Genomic DNA, 17,658 nt, shown 5'->3' with positions numbered 1-17,658 from the left:
GGAGAACCTCGGGGGTGGGGGTAGACAGCAGGGCCCTACTTCTCTCTCTCTCCCCTTCTCTCCCCCCCCCCCACTATAGCTGTGTGTCTCAACCTCAGTTGCTCACCTGAGAAACAACATCACTATGCAATTGTACCAACCTTGGTCATTAGGTAGACTGAGGTAGAAAGGGATACCCAATTAATTTGTTCAAGATGACTGGAATGAGTGTTAACCATACTACTTATTGTTTATATGACTTTTTTATGTTTCAAGCACTGCAATTGTATTGCCTTGGTAGTCAGCTCGCCAGAATTGTTGCTGGGGTGATGGTGCTGAAACTAAGCAGCGGTAGCTTTCCTAAGATGACCACTGACCCGATACTCCATTTGGAGGATGCATGTATTTACCAAAAATTTCCTCCTGGATGAGTTCCCTTGGCATTTGAGAATTTCTGCTCCAAATTTCATTGTGTGTGGATGCCGGACGGACCTCCTCTGGGCTCAGGGCCTTGTCTGTTCCAGGCAGTCCATATGCTCTGGAATTCCCACCTGGGGTGGGGGGGTCCAGACAGCCTCTTCCTTGTGTTCTTAAAGTCTCTGGAAATTGCTGATTAAGATCTTTAACCAGCTCCAGCCTGCTGGGTTGTTGTTTTTGATTGCACTGCTGCTTCACTGCTCAGTAGTAGCTTGGTTTTAATGTTTGGTATCATTTTGTTGAAGGTTTTGTTGGCTTCCTGTTCCAGTGTGTGAACAGCTGTGGAATTTGATGAGCAGTGGTAGCAGAGCCTTTTTCCCTGGAAGTAATCAAGGGTACGCAGTACCAGCACTAAGTGGTATGTGAATATTTTTTTTTAATTAAAATGTAAAATAACCCCATCTCACATGATTACAAGTTAGGGTGGAAATCACATCCTTCTGTGCTGTTTATATCCCACTGCACAGTCAACTTGCCTGGCCTCTGTGCATTTCTGTGGCAGACTTGCACAGACTGCACCAAACCTGCAGCTCCTCACTCCTCCATTTCTGCCACCTGAGGCAGGCAGCCGAGGCAGGAGGATGGCTAAGTCCTCCTGGCAGCTCCATTTGGCACTTGCCAGTGGTGGGACCCAGGTGGCGCTGTGGGTTAAACCACTGAGCTTAGGACTTGCTGATCAGAAGGTTGGTGGTTCGAATCCCTGCGACGGGGTGAGCTCCCGTTGCTCGGTCCCAGCTCCTGCCAACCTAGCAGTTCGAAAGCACATCAAAGTGCAAGTAGATAAATAGGGACCGCTCCGGCGGGAAGGTAAATGGCGTTTCCGTGCGCTGCTCTGGTTCGCCAGAAAGCAGCTTTGTCATGGTGGCCACATGACCCGGAAGCTGTCTGCGGACAAACGCCAGCTCCCTTGGCCAATAACGCGAGATGAGCGCCGCAACCCCAGAGTCGGACACAACTGGACCTAATGGTCAGGGGGCCCTTTACCTTGACCTTGTGAAGACCAGTCAGGGTGGCACATTGAGAGGCAGAGAGATGCAGCCAACAAGGGTACCAGCCACCTACAAGTTCCAACTCGCCCCTTTGCATCTCCCCTTCATTTCAGCGTGGCTTCTGCAGGAGACCTTTACAGTGGGTCATGTCCCATCTTGATGCAGGGTGTGTGTGTTGCCATTTTGGATTTTCCACACTCCTGGACTGAAGGTTTGTTCTCAGCGGGATCACAGAGTACCCATTTTGTGTAAGATTGCTTCCAGCCAACAACTGAATTTTCTAAATTAGGATCCTTGGGTTCTCTCTGATTTTCTGAGGGACGCAGAAGCAAACCTTACACACAATTTTATCAACGTAATTTAGGAAATTACAATTTTGAGGAGGAGTCTGAATGGGGAAGGAGACCGTCATTGGAACCCCCCTCCCCTCAACATTGAGAGGGAGCAGCTAAACTTCCTTCATCCTCTCTTCATGTTTCTCCTTGTTCATTACATTTCCTCTTTGACAGGGGTCAGCAAACTTTTCAGCAGGGGGCCGGTCCACTGTCCTTCAGACCTTGTGGGGGCCGGACCATATTTTGAAAAAAAAATGAACGAATTCCTATGCCCCACAAATAACCCAGAGATGCATTTTAAATAAAAGGACACATTCTACTCATGTAAAAACATGCTGATTCCCGGACTGTCCATGGATTTAGAAAGCAATTGGGCTGGATCCAGCCCCCCGGGCCTTAGTTTGGGGACCCCTGCTCTTGGATCTTGCGAGATTAGTGGTTGCATTCATACCACCTTGAGATTTGATTATTCTCATTTGACTCCACCTATAACTTATTTTTGGCCCGTCTTACTGATATTTGGGTAGAATAAATTGTTTAATGGCAGTGATGTCCCTGTGTATCTGATTAAGAATGAACACAAATGCTCTTGCAAAATGCAGGCTATAAGAGCCAGAAGACAAGCTTTCTTTCGGACAGCAAATATGACTCAGGCACCCAACAGACCCCTCCAGGAAAGTTGCGTATTGTGGAGTGGTGGTGATGTCGGGAGCAGAGCAGAGGCATGAGGGGAAGCTGAATCCTTTATTTGCCCACTATTTCCTTGCTGCAAATTGTTTCCCCTGGAATTGTCATTTTGATACACAGAGGTGTAAAGTCCAAAATGGCACGTCCCCAATCGACGGGGGTGGGGTGGGGTGGGGCATGGCTGACCAGAAAGTGAACTGCCCTGAGACCCAAGAGGAAGCACAAGGAGATCCAGTCATTTATGATTACAGTATTTATATTTATATATTTATCCTCCAACTGGACATGGGCCGTAGCTCAGTGTAATGCATCTAATCATGTATGCATTTTAGTGTCTTCCAAAACAGCTCCCACACAGAACGCCTGAAGGCAATGCAACCCTGATGGGGCCATGCTCCTGTGTTCTTAAGCAAGGTCCCCCATCAGCATTTCCATGGGTTTCGCCCCACCTTCATTCATAGCCTTCATTGTTGTAAAGGCTTTTATTCTAATCCTCTTTTTTCTCCTAAGGGAGACTCCTTGCCCTGCTTCCCTGGTTGTTATGGGCTCTTGATTTGTTGCCTGAGGCTTGCAGGACTTGTGCCTGTCACTCTCCAGCCAGGACACTCCTCTGAAATTGTGGGAAGAAGACCATGTGGGACTTTGTTGTTGTTTAGTCATTTAGTCTAAACTAAATGTCCGACTCTTCGTGACCCCATGGACCAGAGCACGCCAGGCACTCCTGTCTTCCACTGCCTCCCGCAGTTTGGTCAAACTCATGTTGGTGGCTTCGAGAACACTGTCCAACCATCTCGTCCTCTGTTGTCCCCTTCTCCTTGTGCCCTCTATCTTTCCCAACATCAGGGTCTTTTCCAGGGAGTCTTCTCTTCTCATGAGGTGGCCAAAGTATTGGAGCCTCAGCTTCAGGATCTGTCCTTCCAGTGAGCACTCAGGGCTGATTTCCTTCAGAATGGATAGGTTTGATCTTCTTGCAGTCCATGGGACTCTCAAGAGTTTCCTCCAGCACCATAATTCAAAAGCATCAATTCTTCAGCGACAAGCCTTCTTTATGGTCCAGCTCACACTTCCATATGACTTACTTCTGAGGAAACATATACAGGATTGCAGTGTTCGATATCCAGACAATCTGGAATCTTGTGGCTTTGTTTTAGCGAGAGGAGGCAGGCCGCCTTCTGCGAGGGACACCCCCCCTTTATAATCTGATTCAGTTAAAGCTGAAGGAATCTTTGCCAGTTCTTCTCCCCATCGGGTAGGAGGCAGGTTATCCCCCCCCCAAAAAAAACCTTCAGGTAGGCTATTGATTGATTGGAAATATTGCTACCTCGCCCCCTTTGAGGGTCTCTAGTCCATCAACTGACGGCTTAAAAATCAGGCATGGAGCCATTAAAAACGGAGAGCAGAGGGTGGGCTATTAGCCTTTGATTTTTATAGTACTAAAAATCAGCAGCGCCCTTTGGTCATTGGGGAGGCTTCGCCTGTAGTCTCGAGATTCGGGCCCTCTTGAAGGAACCCATACAAGGTGCCGTATAGGCCTACATATATTTCAAAAATCGAATACAGTATTGGGATGGGGGCGAAGCTGGTAAGAGACCCAGGAAGAAACTTTCTTCCTCAACTTTGCCTTGTGTTGGGCAAGCGCGATCTTCCCTCCAGAAAGAAGCGGGGAGCCCGGGAGCCTCCTGCTTCCGCCCCGGCTGCCTGTTGGCTCCCTCGTGCAGCCTCGTTCAGGCAGGTCCGTCGCTGTGCCGGCGGCCGGGCGCTTTGCACACGCTCGCAGAGCCTCTTTCTTGGGCGGAGCTCAGCTCCGCGGGGCTTCCTTCCCTGGATCTGGTTTTCTTCGGAGGAAAGAGAGGCCGGGGCGCCCGCAAGCATGTGCAGAGGGCCGCGGAGGGCGCGGGCGGCCTTTTCCCCCGCCGCGACTCCGCCTCCGCCCGGGGTGGCTCTCCGTCTTGGGTCCCTCCCCCGATGGCCTGGAGGAGGCGGGCAGTCGCGCTCGGCCGTGCCTGGCTCGGAGGACGAGCCTCCCTCGACGGGGCGTTGGGAGGAAGGAGCGGGGCGCCGGCGCTGTCGCCGACTGGACGGGCGGCCGGGATCGCACAGGGGGAATCGGTGCTCTGCACGTGCTCCCTCCCGGGCAGCCTGGCCGCTGCGGGGAGCCTTCACCTCCCCGCTTTCTGGAGTGCTGGCAACGCAGCCTCCGCCTCGGTACCGTGAAGGGCTCGGCGCCGTCGGAAGAGCCCTGTGCAGCCTCGAGGCTTGCGCGGCGCCCCTTGCTGCTGCAGCTACCCGAGAGGAAGAGGGCCTCTGGAGGGGAGCTGCCCTATCCAGGTGAGGGCGCGGGAATCTCTCGATCCAAAGGGATGGAGTGCCATAGGCAGGGCATAGGGGAGGGGACCGATCCACCGGGAGGCTCTGTCTTCCACAGTTCCCATTCGTTTAATGGTCTGCCCTCGGGGTTTCCCTCTCCTCTTTGAGTCCCATTTGCATTTTCCACCTGCGGCTACAACCTCTTGGCCTAGGCCTGCCCTACCCCTATACTAAAGCTTCCCGAGATCCGGATACCACTCGGATGCCCTCCCTACCTTTCTTGCAGGATCATTCCCCAGCTGGCCTCTCCCCCTCCTCTTTTGCCTTGTCAGAATAAATGCCACCTTAGGATTTCATTGCCTACCAGCAGGGTGGGCAGAATTACTACATGTTTAACATTATGAGGCATGGCAGCTAAATAAATTAGGGTAGGTCAGCCTCCAGATGTTGCTGGACTCCCAACTCCCATCAGCCCCAGCTAGCACAGCCAAAGGAGTCCAGCAACATCTGGTAGCTCCCCTCCCCCCCCAAGTTGGGGAAGGCTGGAATAGGTTGGTGCACAGTTGAGCTATGGTCCGTGCTCCCACATGAGGCAGTGATGGGCACCAGCTTGGGTGTCTTTCAAAGGGGATGAGGCAGATTTGTTGAGGGCAAGGCTATCAACAGCTGTTAGCCCAGGCGGCTTTGTTGTGCCTCTGTTAGTAATGCCAGTTACCAGGATCCACAAGTGGGAAGAGTTGCTGTGGGCCTCGTGGCCTCTTTGGGTGCTTCCCACAAGCATCTGGTTGGCCACTGTGAGAGCAGGACGCTGCGCTACATGGACCCATAGCCTGATCCAACAGACTCTTCTTACATTCCTACTGTGCCCTGAAGGTCAGACTGTCTCCCAAAATCCACAAGGATCAGGCCTTGTGGCAACGCTGCTTTCCTTCAGAGGTCCTCAAGTGCCTCCCAACGAATGGATGCTGCTTGTTTGTATGTTTGTTTTTAACAGTTTTTATTAATTTTTCATTTATGCTCTTTGGACGTCTCAGTATTGGGCAAAGGCATCTCTGTGAGTGGGGAATCATGTGCTTGCGCCCAGTGGCAGAGAGCAGGTGGGGGCAGGGCTGGCACACGTCCCAGGGGTGTGGTGCACGTCCTGGGGGCGTGGTGTGCTGCCCATGGGGGCGTGGTGCCCAGCACAGGCCGGGGGGGCAGCCGTGATGGCCCCCCACCAGGATCGCGCACTCCTCTTCCTCCGCCAGTGCTTGTGCCCATTAGGCTGTTCTGCTTCTCTGAAATTTGTCTGTTACAGCCCATGAATTCATGGGCTCCTGTAACCCAGGAGCAGCAGGAGGCCGGTGGCACTGGAGGAGGAAAAGAAGGAGAGAAGCTTAGGGTGGGTTAGGGTCCTGTACTGTGCAAGAAGGGTTTTTCTCCTCCACACTCTTTAGTGAATTCACTGGACACAATCATCTTTCAGTATTTGCCCTTCCCTTTATTTTTTTCCTGCTTCTGTCTTACAGTATTTTCTAGTCCTTGGAATCTCTGTAGTTTGTCCTTCTTTTTGCCCTAGCAAAGTACTCTTTTCCTTGTGGTGGGTTCCTCTGAGATCAGATAGTCCCTAGAAGTTATTTTCTGCAAATGCTACCATCCAAGTGTGGATGGATGTGAAAACTTTGCAAAGAGGCTTAGGCATGACTCCTGCTGTGCAGGAGCTAAAGACCAGGCACTCATTAAGAATTCACTGTACAGTAAAATAGTATACTGTGCCTCTCTACTGAGAAGTAAGTCTCCTTGTGTTTAATGGGGCAGTCTAAGCTTTGCTTTAGGGTTGGCACTGAGGGGAAGAGTTTTTGTGCCTTTAACAGAAATTCAGCTGGTCAAACCTTTTCTAGTAACAAAATACAGTTATGGGGAAAGCTTCACTATGACTCCACTGTCTAATTTTGTGTTATGCCGGGCTGCCCTATGGCAACCATGTTGTGTTATGCCATGCACCAATGACAGCCGTTTTATGACTGGCGCCCACAGCGCTTTCTCAAAATTTGAAATGTGCCACTGGTCCAAAAATGTTGGTGAACCCTGATCTGCTTGAAGACCTGTGGAACAGCATCAGACAGCTGATGATTGGTTTGCTACAATCAATGATATTTTCCCCAATAATCCCATCCTTATTTTCTATTTTTTAAAATGCTTTTTTGGAGTCTCTCGCTCTTCTCAGACTATTGAAAGGTTTGTCCTATAAAGAGACTCTTTCCCACAAACTTTGTGCAAAGAAGTTGTCTGGAAGCGACCTTCCTGTTAAGCGCAACGCTTAAGCACTTTTCCAAGAGAGAAGGAGACAAGAGGGGTGAGCACCCCATTGTTGACTGACAGCAGCGGGAGGGAGACAAATAAAGAACCAAATGGGTTCAGGTCGACAGCATGTTCACCATCCACACTGTTCAAGTGTTCACTATTGTTTTTCCGTATCTCTATCCTGACTTTTCATGATGGGCTGCTAGAGCCATCTGTCCACCCTCTTCCCTTATTGCAGCATCAGCCTAGGACAGCAGGCTTAAAACTCCCTGTCCTTTTTCCTTGTCTGTTGTGGGACTGCTTTGTCCCTTGCTTTGGAGAAACTTCACTCATTTCATTCTGAGCAGTAGCTGTATTGGGAAAGGACCGTCCTGGTTCAGCAGTGCAAAAGGCCCCAGGTTAAATCCAGGTAAGGCTGGGGATGTTGCCCCTCTGGAACCCTGGAGAGCTGCTGCCATGACTGTGCTGCACGGACGAAGGCATGCCGTCTCAGACAGAAAAATATCTTAGGCTGACTCTTGAGCTGTAGACAAAAATGCAGTCTGTAGGATCTGTGTAGACTGAGCATCCTTTCTGGTAACGTGAGTGTTGAGGAGGCCCTGCAACTCTGAATGTTCTTCCCCATTCTGTTTGGCACAGTATTGAGCAGGACTCCTTGATGTTGGTGTCTTCCCATCTGGGCAATCTCTTGGGTCTTTGACTGTGCAACCCCTTACATGTCTACTCTGCCAGAAGTCTCCTTGGGGAGGAATTCCAGGGCAGGGCTGAAGCCACTGAAAGAGAGTAAAACTCTGCTTCTCTTCCTAAGGCTTTGGCGGGCTGCTAAAGAGTTTGCTGGTGTTAGTCTCCAGCTGCTGACTTTAAGATTATGTATTTTTTATTGTTGCTTTGTTGAGGTTGTTAATGGCTTTCTGGCTTTGTGGTAAGTTTCAGTCTTGATTCTCACCTGTGCCATCCTCTTCAGCCAACCGGTGACATAAACATCTGAAAAATAAAAAAAATCAGTAATATGTCCAGACTCCTGAGTGGAGGTTGGCCAGGGCATTTCCTTTGTGTTTGTGTCCTGTTTCCCTTTTAAAGTTGCCTGTACTTCTGTGGGTTGTTCTCCTTTTAATTTAAATTATGTTACTACTGTCTTTTAAACTATTGCTCTCTGTGCTGAGCGTCAGTATAAATTTTTGGAGCATATGCCAAATGGTCCTGTGTGAAGCAAGGGATCTAAGAACAGAGTGAATTGTATGGTTTCCTCATGTTGATGTCTGTGCATTTGGGAGACATGGTCCTCCCCGGCCCTATTTTTGCCTTGCATCAACTACAGAGGGATCTTCTGGTGTTTGCATACTGTTAGGCTAGAACTTGGAGGCGGCAAGGGGTTGGTTAAAAGTTGAGACTGGAGGCTAAAATGCCTTGGGGCTGCGTGTGGAAAGAACAGGACTCCTGTCTGTTGTGCTGGCTCTGGCAGTAGATGTGGGACTGTTTTGGGTGGGGTTGGGCACGCTGGGAAAAAGGAAGGAAACTTTATTTTCCTGATGAGGTTTTGACACCACCATTAATGTCTCTTTTGTCTGAATAACTCATATTGGGTTGAGATGCATGTTATGCATGCAAATGAATGAATGAATGAATGAATGTGTAAGGCTAGGATTGAGGACATGTTTGTGTTTGCATTTCCATTGTAGCCAGAAGCATTTCTTGTTCAGCTGTGAGGCGATGATGAGTGCAGTGATCTCTAAGGCTATTTTGCGACACATAAAACGAGTCCTTGGTTCTTTCTGGATTTGCTGGTTTACCTGGGGGCTTTGCAGCTGGTGCGGGGAGGGGGTACTTCAGGTTTTGGGGTGAATGCAGCTCTCCCAGGCCCTCCAACAGGTTCTCAGACACCTTCCTCAGGCCATGCCCCTCACCAGGACACACCAGTCTCTAGCACTGCTTTGCACCTTCCTTAAGTCATTTTGCCTGGAATGTGCCCTTGATTTATGGCAATACCTCTTGCTTGCCTGGCCCCAGAGGGGTGTGTGTGTGTGTGTGTGTGTGTGTGTGGCAAAAACACTTTTGCATGACTGGAATGTGGCCTCTTGCAGGAAAGAAAGAGTTACGTCCATTGCTATCTGGTCCTGCCAAATTGCCCTGATATGCAGCTCCCGGAAGGTTCCCCACAAAGCAATGCAACCCTCCAGCTGGATAAAAGTTCCCCATTCCTGCTTCAGAAAAACAGGTTCTGGTATATTTGACTTCATTTCTTCTACTACACTACTATGCTTTTCTCCAAGGAGCTTACAGGTTCCCCCCCACACACACACAGCGCCCATTTTATCTTCGCAACAACCCTGTAAGGTAGGATAGGCTGAAAAACAGCAATTGACCTAAGGTCACCCACCCACAGAATTTCAGAGTGGTCTCTCTGGCCTTGGTTCATCTTCCCTCTCCCTGATCATAGAACAATGTAAGGTGGAAACTTTTGTCCACATTTGCTTGTGGAAAAGCAGATATAGCTATGTTGTTTCTTCTGGAGTTTTGGTTTCTTTAATGTATGCTTGTTTGATAAGCAACCTTTGAAATAAACCTCACACATGAGAATGGGCTGCAGTTAAGCCACTTGATAATGAAAAAGACCTGCCATTTTTGGGTCTCAGGATGGAAATGTTGGCAGAACTTGAACTGACCTGTCATTATCACAATGTTAGGGTAGCAGATGGAAAGGGAAGTATCTCTTTCAGAACTCCTGTAAAAACATGCATTGAGCTTTGGGGAGCTAATCCTGTCCATCTTTTGTCTGAGGCTGTAGTATTAAGGAGAAAAGTCTCTCTCTCTCTCTCTCTCTCTCTCTCTCTCTCTCTCTCTCTCGTGTGTGTGTGTGTGTGTTTGACTTTGAGCAGCAAAAATTGAGACTTGGAAATACAGTGGTACCTCTACTTACGAATTTAATGCGTTCCAAATGCACATTCGTAAGTCGAAAAAAATTGTAAGTCGAATCCCATAGGAATGCATTGGGAGAAAAATTCGTAAGTTGAAGCAACCCTATCTAAAAATTCATAAGTAGAAAAAATCCTATCTAAACAGCATCCAAGATGGCGGACGGAGCTCCATTCGTAAGTAGTAACATTCATAAGTCGAGTCATTCGTAAGTAGAGGTACCACTGTAATTAAATTTCTGTGGGTTAGGCTGTCAGGACGTGCTCCTCTGGCAAGCCCTCTGTTGCTGCTTGTCAGTGGCTTTAGACCACACGGGTGGCACTGTGGTCTAAACCACTGAGCCTCTTGGGCTTGCTGATTGGAAGGTCGGCGGTTCAAATCCCTGCGACAGGGTGGGCTCCCGTTGCTCGGTCCCTGCTCCTGCCAACATAGCAGTTTGAAAGCACGTCAAAGTGCAAGTAGATAAATAGGTACCGATCCGGCGGGAAGGTAAACGGCGTTTCCGTGCACTGCTCTGGTTCGCCAGATGCGGCTTAGTAATGAACGCTGCAACCCCAGAGTCGTCCGTGACTGGACCTAACAGTCAGGGGTACCTTTACCTAGGCTGTCAGGAGGTGCTCCGCTGGCAAGTCCTCTGTTGCTGCTTGTCAGTGGATTTGGAGGGCATTTGCTTTGCATCTTAGTCTAGCTTGAGAAGAACTGTTCTCCACCTTCCTTAGGGGTTGGGCTGAAAAGGCCATAGAACCAGGCTGAGCTAGTGCTGCTGTCTTGGGCTTTTCACATTCAGTGGCAGAAAGTTTATAAAAACTGGGCAGAACATGCTTGATTGCAGAAATGTGTGGCTCGTTGTGGTGTGTGTGTGTGTGTGTGTGTGTGTGTGTGTGTGTGTGTGTGATGATTTGCTAACCCAGCATTAACATTTAACATTAATGTTAAACTTTGACAAGTAGTTGAAACCTTACTACACATTAGCGTGTTAAAGGGTCATTCCTTGAAGCTCTGGTGTTTGCTGCAAAAGCAGAGACAGCTGCATCATCTCCTTGGCTTCTAAATTCATTTAATTGTTGCGATGTTGGCTTTTTGCGAGCTACTGGATGTACACATCTGCACTGTCGAAGATCCATCAAAAGTTGCAACTCCAAGATCCTGAGACACTCTGGAGGTGTGGGGGAGGCCAGGTGGGAGCTCCTGGAGGATGACACCAGAAATATATGAGTGCAAAGTTTGTTTTTAATTCACACTTGTACTTTGGCATGTCCTGTGTGCTGAGAAATGGGGGCCAGGGCCGGGAGGGAGGTCTGGGTGAATGTAACTCAGAAGGGAAACAAGAAGAAAACTTTGGCTCACCCCTTGCAAAAGGAAAAAAGAAAAAGCTGGTAGCTGTAGTTGGATAAACTTTTCCTTGTGCCATTGTTTGTACCTGTGACCCTTGCCCCCTCGCCTGGAGAGCATGTTCTGTCCAACTTTCACTGTCAGCCACTCTTGGCTGCTTCTCCATTGTCTCTCCCACATGGAAGTGATGTCAGAGCACAGATGTTTCCATCTCCAGGTTTTGCTCTAGGCAGTCAGGCACTACAGTGACTTAGGGGTCAGTCATTGGTTTTCCAGCTGGGCCCCTTGCAGCCCTGTTGGAACCTTGGAGGAGACCAGAGTCTGATAGGACCCTGGAACAGAACCAAACTCTGCAATGGGCATAGATTACAGCTGGGGTCTGGAGGGTATCCCAACGATTGCCTCTTTCCCCTTCCAAAATTCCTAGGGAGAGTTTGTTTGGGCTCCAGTAGAGGCTTCTGTCTTGGGGCTAGGTGTGTATGTGTGGGTGGGTGGGTGGGAGAGCGAGAGCAAGAGAGCGATTCTTTTTGGCAGAAAAACAGGGGAAAGGTTCACTCCCTCTCTCTGCACATTGTGATCTCAATCCTGCTCAGGAGATCCCTGTGTCTCCTATTTAAAGAATCCGAAATTTCCACATTGAATGCAAATTTAATCTATCACCTGGAAGGGGTGAAGGGTGCTTCAAGTAGATGGATGACCCTCTTCCATGGTCTGGATTGTGGAATATGATGCTTACCAGTGAATCAAATCAGGAGCCTCCAGTGTCTGCCCACAGAACTGATAACTAAGGTGGGCCCATGCATTTACTTCCCCGTCTTTCCTTCTGTTTCCCTCTCATTAATGGCAACAAGAATAAATTGTGGTTCTTGTATAAATGGGAACCAAGCACTTGGTGGCCTGACCTGTCCCAGAGGGCTGTTGTGCGGTACGAAGACAATAAATATCCATTCTGATTATCTGAAAATACCCATCTTTTCCAGAAAGGCAGCTTTCCAAAGGGCTTTTGGCAGCCCAATTTCTTTGGTTCACTTCTCATAGCACCTTTGTGGGGAAGGGTATTCCAGCTTGACATTTGTCACCATGACTCCTGCTTATCTGGATCAAGTACAGCTGGTCTGGAGCAGGTGCTGCTTTGGTGGGAGGTGGGCTTACAACCCCCCCCCCCCAAAATGCTATGGTATTCTTCTCTTCCTCTCTGATTCTACCTCTTCCTTACCAGAGTATGGAATAGACAGCTTCCCCCTGCAGAAAAAAGTTAGCTTGGCTGGAGTGTTGTCATGCATGAAGGTGAATTGTTTGTGGAGCTGTTCCAAGGGCGCAGTGACTTGCCTGCTCCAGGAAGCCCTCCTTTTGGACCCCTCCCTCTGGCCCTTTTGCTGTACTGCAAAAGTTGTTTACCCAACAGCTGCTGGGAGCCAGAAGTGCCCTTGGAGAACAGAAGTTTGAAAGGCACGGAAATTCCGCCTCCTGCAGAGCCCCAGGAGCTCTGGACTCTTTATTGGTGCTGGCAAAGGATCCCTACCCTCCTCAAAAACTCACATGAGGTTTGGAAGTCATTCAGAGACAAGTGTATATGTTGCTGGGACAAAGAGCTCTGAACCCTCAAGAAATGCAACAAAAATGTAAAATACGATCATTAATATTTGCTAACTGGAAGATTTGCAGAGTTTGCCCCAGCATGAGGAACAACAGAGATGGGATGGAGGCTGCCTGAACATGTGGGCTGGTTTGGGGCACCACTAATACCATAGCAGCAATCTAGGATCTGAGCCTCAGAGAAGGAACTCGGGGCTCCCCGAAAAAAGTATCCCCACAGGTAGAAAATGATCCTCCTGCTTGGAAAGCTAGGCTGAAACTCTTCCCCGTGATAGGTAGGGATATGTACGGTATAGATTTCCATGGGAATTCTTTCAAACTTTGCACCATGCAAAGTGGGCGTCTGTTTATAGGATCTTTTGACTTGAAAGAAGCTGTTGTCCTCCCTCAGTAGACGGGATAACCTAAGCTGGAGGGAGAAGGGGGGAATCCAGGGCCAGTGAAGGAGCACATGGGGCTCACCCCAGAGCCGTCTTTCCCATAGGGCTTAGTGGTGCATTGCGCCAGGACGCTGGCCTCTCAGGGGCGCCCCAGCGAGTGGGGGAGCTGCACGGCTTTGCTGGCGGCCTCCCCTTTCCATGCACGCCCAGCAGCTGCGCCCCGTCAACCATATGGCTGGCGAGCGTGCAGCTTCCCTCCCAAGCCTCTGTGGGGATTGCTCTCCCGCAGTAGCATGGGGGGTAGTCCCCCCCCCCCCATGGCTGGCAGTGCGCAGCTACGGCCACCCCAACACTATCCGTGGTAATTTGGGGGCACTGGGTGGCTATTTGCACCCCGGCACCGCATCTGCTAAAGACGGCCCTGCTCACCCCACCCCACATGCAGAATCCTACCAGACGGGCAGGTGAAGCTTTTATTCACCACAATATCTGAGGTGAGCAGGCTGCCTTAGGGCAGTGTTTCCCAACCTTGTGCCTCCAGATGTTTTGGGACTACAACTCCCATCATCCCTAGCTAGCAAGACCAGTGGTCAGGAATGATGGGAATTGTAGTCCGAAAACAGCTGGAGGCACAAGGTTGGGAAACACTGCCTTAGGGAACCCAGAAGGGGTGGGGTTCTGCTACCCTCCAAGCAGTAACTGCTGCCTGAGGCTACAGGCTCGCCCTACCCAATGGTAGGACCATTTCCCCAACTAACAAGCTATATGCCCTGCTTCATTCCCCCAGCGGCTGATAACAGTTGGTTTTTGGGGGGGGGGAGAGTTCAAAACAGGAAAAGGGGAGGTGGGGGGGGAAGGGTCAAATAACTACCCTGTGCTGAACTAAACCTATCCCTCCCAGGTCCCCCTCCCAGGCTTGTGGAAAACAGGACACCTCTGTCAGGCCCTGAAGTGATGCACAGATAATTGAGCTCTCTGGCTAGACAGGAGCTCAGAAAGCTGCTGGCACACCTCCCCCCGCCCCCCCCCTTGCAATCTGTCTGATTCTTTATTTTGTATCTTCTGAGCTAAGGCTGGTGCAGGTGGAGAGGGGGGGGGGAGAGGTGCCTGGTTCTTGCTGACCCAACGGCTTGTAGGCACTGAACTGTGGACCCAGTGTGTCAGCGCAGGGGAATCTGTTGCTTTTGGTGGATAGTGTTGCATTGAAAGTCCAAAGGCTCTTCTGGCAAATTTGAGAGAGGAAAACAAAGAAAGTGGGACAGCGGAAGTTGACCTTGTTCAAAGGCTTGTTTGTCTGCGTGCTCCATGCTTGCAGCCACCCCTCCTCTAAGTAAACCCCCATCGTATGCCTGGGTTGGCTTTGCCCAGCAGTTTGGAGCAGTTTCCTGATTCTCCTGATGTTCTCGGGATCAGCATGCCAGCCGTGATTCGGAGGGAAGCCTTTAGAACCCGCAAGGGAAGGGTTGTTGCGTTATTCCTGGAAATAAGAGTTTATTCTACTTTAGCAGGAATGGAATGTATATCGGTTAAATTTTACTTTACCATTAAAAAATGGAGTTAATTTGCCTTCAGTATAAATATTTACTAACTGCTCATGTCAGGATTTTCCTGGTTGTAAGCAACAGCGGTGACTTAAATGCAGAAATGCAAACAAGGTCTTCAGTTTGAATGCCAACTCTATACGCTCCCCTGCTAGCCTTAAGCCTTAACACACCCTCCCTCCCTCCAGATCTGCAATATAGGATAGTGTTAACTTTCTTTACACAGTTGTTGTTAACGGTCACACCAAGATATAATATATGTTAAATAATTTGAACACTCAAAAGTACTGTTTCCATGCTAAGTATCACCATTATTCACGATGATGATATTATTAGCAACATTAAAATCTCACAAATGACCCAGGTTCTATTGACATAATAGCCCAGAACTAACCAATCGGAATAAGAGGAGAGTCGTTGAGGAATACCATTATGGCTGCAAAATGCTGCTTTTCAGTCCAAAGCTCCCCAAAGTAGTGAACAGCAGATTAAAACAACAGAATATAATATAAAACGCCATAACTTGCAACAAAATAGGGCTCCAGAAAGGCTTTCCCTTTCAAGGATGAATGAAGATTCTCAGCAACTACATCCACACACTTAGAAACCTGAACGGACAATGATAAATATTAAAAATAAAAATAAAAAAGCCTTCACCAATTAGACAAATTACGGGTCTTCTTACTACTATCATTCTGACTTTCTTGAATAATTTCTAATTTGGCTGAAGATGGCACAATATAGGAAGAAATATAATAGTAGCAATATTTAAAGAAACTATTCAGTAAAAAATCTTTCAGACAATGAGAAGGAAAGAAAAATAGGTAATGTGACAGAGAGACAACTTCTATGGATTCTTTGATAGGAATCAGTCAGCATTAGAACTGAAAAACGAGCAAGCAGGGATATAGAAAATCCCAGCTCAACACCTAAAACAAGCAGGCAGAGACTTAAAAATACACCTGTTAGTACCTCTCCCTCAAAATTAGGGAAATATTGACAGGGTCATTAATAAATAGATTAAGCCACACTTCAGAAATACAGTCACAACCTTTGCCAACCTGGTGCCCTCGTGCATCAGCCCTAGCCAACTAAGTTACAGAGCATTTATTGACAGGAACAGGCTATGGTGACAGACGAAGAATACGTATATTGTTAAAAGAAAACAGGAAGCTGAACCGAAAGCCAAAATGCATACAGAGGCTTGTCAGGTGAGCTTTGTCTCCGGTACTATGTTTATAGTGGATGCAATTCAGAAAGTGAAGATAAGTGGCAGATAATGGAGGAAGACCAATGACAAACTAACTGGGAAGCAATATAACATGGGATGTAAGACCTGGGTGAAGGATAAATATGGCATAGCACAGTGGTTCCCGGCCCTAGTGGTATGGTAACCTACAAGTCCCATGTGCTTATTATGGTGACCCATTGGTTTATTGTCGCATGGGGTTTGGAGCATAGGCCTTTTGGCAGCAGTCAGTTCCATGTATTTTAACTGCAACATTGCCCATTCTCTAACATTACTCGAGGCAACCTGGCAAAAAAATCTGCTTAACACTTATTAAAGTGGAATTTGTTGGACTATTTATAGCATTTAACAGAGCTATTCGGTTTTGTTCATGGGAATGTAAGAACACCAACCATCTGATTGCAGGATTTTACTTAATAAGCTATAAAAAAAACTATTCTAAAAACGCACGGCTACACGAGCAGATATAATGAACTTCAGATAACCCCCGGATTAACTATTGACTAACCTTGGCAGCAAATACAGGAATGGTTTGCCACAGGGTGCTTTTGTAGGGAGGTATTTTGAGTGATGGTTGCAAATTGCCACTGATGCACAGTGGAGGTGAGCTGTGATGGTCACTGAGGGTGCCTTCCTGCGTGAGCACCTTGCATAGCTGCCAAGTTTTCCCTTTTCTCGCGAGGAAGCCTATTCAGCATAAGGGAAAATCCCTTTAAAAAAGGGATAACTTGGCAGCTATGGCACCTTGTGGAGGCCCATCACTGGATCAAGTCAGTTCCCAAAGTGTTAAATGTAAGCCTTTCTGATGACAAGTGTCAAAACAGCATTATAAAATGCGAACTAAACAAAAAGTTGAAAGGTAATCATCAAAGCAGTTTAGGGTGACAAGCAGTATTTATTTTGGGCTTGCTCAGTGTTTTTTTTTCTTTAAAAAATGTTTAGGGTTACTCTCATTTTCCTTCTCATATTGAAATACTGCCCCTCAGTGAGGCCAAACTTTAGATTTACGAAATGTTTCAGGTATGCGTACCCTTGCGTCCCCCCCAGAAAAAAAGCACTGGGTTTGCTGCTTATAAAGCCCAGAACCCTTTTGCTGGTTGCGACCTACAGATTGGGAAACACTGATATAACTGACATTTTATAAAAGGCAGACCCATGGATGAGGAAAATAATTTTACTTATACAGTGGAACCTTGGTTTATGAACACTTCGGTTTACAAATTTTCAGTTTACGAATGCCGCGGACGCATCTGGAACGGATTAATTCACTTTCCATTACTTTCAATGGGAAAGTTCGCTTCAGTTTATGAACGCTTCAGTTTATGAACAGACTTCCAGAACCAGTTACACCCATGCTTCGGGTTAAGTACGCTTCAGGTTGAGTACTCCGCGGACCCGTCTGGAACGGATTAATCCACTTTCCATTACTTTCAATGGGAAAGTTCATTTCAGTTTATGAACGCTTCAGTTTATGAACAGACTTCCGGAACCAATTGTGTTCATAAACTGAGGTACCACTGTATGTGCATTTCTGTATGTGGTGTATGGCTCTGTGTAGAATGTGACCTGGAAAGATTTGAAATGAAAGTG

The 17,658-nt window shown here is 48.1% G+C and overlaps 1 protein-coding gene across 3 annotated transcripts in view; it reads left to right on the top strand.

Annotated features, from left to right (window-relative positions):
- The first annotated feature begins 4,503 nt into the window (after window positions 1-4,503).
- The window catches only part of CGNL1 (cingulin like 1), a 74,415-nt gene continuing 61,260 nt past the window's right edge, over window positions 4,504-17,658 (top strand). For 2 of the 3 annotated variants that reach the window (XM_060282599.1, XM_060282597.1), the window contains exon 1: window positions 4,504-4,795. The gene's annotated coding sequence lies outside the window, so the exon portion shown is untranslated. Of the gene's footprint in view, window positions 4,796-9,128; window positions 9,273-17,658 lie in introns of those variants that run through there. The other variant, XM_060282598.1, reaches the window with a different exon arrangement.

Source organism: Zootoca vivipara, chromosome 14, assembly GCF_963506605.1.
Source record: "Zootoca vivipara chromosome 14, rZooViv1.1, whole genome shotgun sequence".
NCBI lineage: Eukaryota > Metazoa > Chordata > Lepidosauria > Squamata > Lacertidae > Zootoca > Zootoca vivipara.
Note: the sequence above shows the minus strand (reverse complement) of the source record. Positions and strands in the feature narration are given on the sequence as shown.